This window comes from Sphaeramia orbicularis, chromosome 20, assembly GCF_902148855.1.
Source record: "Sphaeramia orbicularis chromosome 20, fSphaOr1.1, whole genome shotgun sequence".
Lineage (NCBI taxonomy): Eukaryota > Metazoa > Chordata > Actinopteri > Kurtiformes > Apogonidae > Sphaeramia > Sphaeramia orbicularis.
Window position 1 is genome coordinate 4843881 of NC_043976.1, and position 2710 is coordinate 4846590.

At 40.3% G+C, this 2710-nt stretch overlaps 1 long non-coding RNA gene across 1 annotated transcript in view; it reads right to left on the bottom strand.

Moving 5' to 3' along the window:
- Positions 1–877: 877 nt before the first annotated feature.
- Positions 878–2710, bottom strand: part of LOC115410973 (uncharacterized) — a 21725-nt gene continuing 19892 nt past the window's right edge. Inside the window, exon 3 of the long non-coding RNA XR_003934160.1 lies at positions 878–891. This is a non-coding gene — a long non-coding RNA (uncharacterized LOC115410973). The remainder of the gene's footprint in view (positions 892–2710) is intronic.

Consider the following 2710-nt stretch of genomic DNA (forward strand, 5'->3'; position numbering starts at 1 on the left):
TTTTTCCTGAAAATGACCTATATTCAAATGTTCATATCTCACAAACGAATGAAGATAGAATAAAATCGTTTCTTGCATTTAAAAGTTGAAGTTCTGTTCTTTCTTTTGATGTGTTCAGTGTACACATACTCCTAACACAACATTTTCAGTGAGCCTCCAAAGATTAGTGAAAATGACCAAAAAGGCTGGCGCTGGCTACCAACTCACTGGAAAATGCTCTGGCGGGGAAAAGAGTTCAGTTGAAGTATGTATTCTTTGCACAGACAATGTTTACATTCTGAAAGCCTTGTTGCATTTGAGAATGCATCCAATGGGGCATCACAATAAAATTAGGCATGATGTGTTAATTCCATGACAGGAGATATGTGATGTTACCTAAAATTAGTTTAATATCCCACATATATCGGCAGCGGTATCAGTAGATATCGGAATTGGAAATTAAGCGTTGGACAATATCGGCATATCGGTTTTTGGCAAAAAGCCAATATCGGACATCCCTACCAATAACTTCATTTTTATTACAAAACCTTCAACTGTTTGCATAATTTTAGTTCATTAAAAATAATTCTTTCTTACGCACGCACGCGCACGCACGCACACAATAGGGTTTTTCAAAATAAAAGCCTTAAATATGGTAAATCATGTATTTTATGCTCAACTGTTCGTACAATTTCAATTAATTCAAACTAATTCTGTCTCACGCACACACATGCACATACAAAATAAGATTTTTCAAAATAAACGCCTCATTAAAAGGTGAGCGTGGTTTCAGCAGAGGGGCACTGGTGTTCTGTAGGGGCGAAAGAGGAACAGACATGAAAGGGTGGGGGCTGGTGCCAGGACAGAAAGGTGTGGGTGGAGCTGAGGTGTCGACAGTGACAGCTGGCAGAACTCATGGTGCGAGGTCCTGCCCAATGCTGCTTGTTGCATTTAGTTTTGTCCCAGATCTTGATTGATGATGGTAAAGTCGGTCCATTGTGTAAAGTATTTTCCATCATATCCCAAAGATTCTCAACATGGTACAGGTCTGGACTCTGGGGTGTCCAATCCATGTGTAAATGATGTCTCATGCTCCTGAACCACTCTCTCACATTTAAAATGATGATTCTGATCCTCATGAATCGTGTTATTGTTGTCTTAGAATATGTCTGTGAATAAAATAAATACACTCATGTTCAGACCTGGTCATTTAGTATATTCAGGTTCAGCTTTGTTGGTCGTAGACCTAAACAACTCAACCAATCCTAGATCAAAACATTGCCTCTACAGGCTTGTACTGACCAGATGATCTTTATCCATTGAAACACAGACCGATCTTTATGTTCTTTATCAAAATGAAGCCCTTCTACAGTTAACCTCAATGAGGAGTGGCTCTTGAGGCTACACAGTTTAGTCCCACTCACTTGAATTTTCCTCACTTTCATAACACTGACCCCACAGGCTTGTAATGTAAGGCACAAGGCATGATGGTAATCACTTTATCCACCTCACCCTGATGTACCAATCACTCTGGAACAGGGTCAGACTGGACTCATCAAACCACATGACCTTTAACCATTCAAACACAGACCATGCTCTTTATCAAACTGATGGATGCATACTCTATCAGGTGTGGTTGTGTTACTAGTGCAGTAGTGTTGAAGTTACATCATTTGTCCATGAGAGGGCAGCCTTGTCTTGAACCTGCACCATGATGTCTGCTCCTGATATTGTTATTTATCACACTAATACAATAATCACTGCATACCTCTGCATCCCGGACTGTATCCCAGCAGCCTGTTCTGTTCATCCCTGCTCTGTCCCATGGGAGGTGTTGTCCTCCGTCTACCTCATTGCCACCTCCTTTTCTGTCTGGAAAATTAGTGCCCTGGTCACACGGCCCAGTCTCACACAAACAAATGCAAACACACTAACATCTGATTGAATCAGAGAATGACCATGTGTGTGGAGAGGACACCGCTGCTGGTATGCTCATTTATTAACCAGTAACACACAAATGCACTGTTCATTACGATTAATTCAGTCATATCTGCTGGAAAGAACACTTGAACTTTATGCCTTGATTGACCTTTAACCTCTTTCTTAGCAAAACGTTCTGTTTGTCCTTCTCGTCTGTTTGCTCTGTATGTTGTTGACTAAATCGATAGTTCTAACAAATTTTTGTCAGAACAATGTGGAAGAGAAGAGAAGACTTTGAGTTGCAGGTTTGATGGGTCGAGTTGCAGCAAGAAAGCCATTGCTGAGACTTCAGAACGAGAAAAAGAGGCTTACCTGAGCCATGAAACACCGCCAGTGGACTACTGAAGACTGGAAGAAGGTGTTATGGACTGATCCGGTCCGTGCCCCCTGCAGAATATATATATATATATATATATATATATATATATATATATATATATATATATATATATATGTGTGTGTACAGGGTGGGGAAGCAAAATTTACAATGAACATTTAGGGTGTATTCACACCAGGAAAGTCCGATAGTCCGATAGTTCACTTGCTTTGGTCCGGACCAAATTTTTTATTTTTATTTTTTAATTTGGTGCGGTTCGTATTCACACTGTACAGTTTTGTAAGTGGACCAAAATCTGTAAACAAAACCACGTGTGCTGAGGTCGTTCATCCATTGGACAGAAATGAGCAGTGTCCATTAAAGCGCTCAGTCCAAAGTGAAAGGACAGAATCATGGAAATTTTGCGTGCTGTTT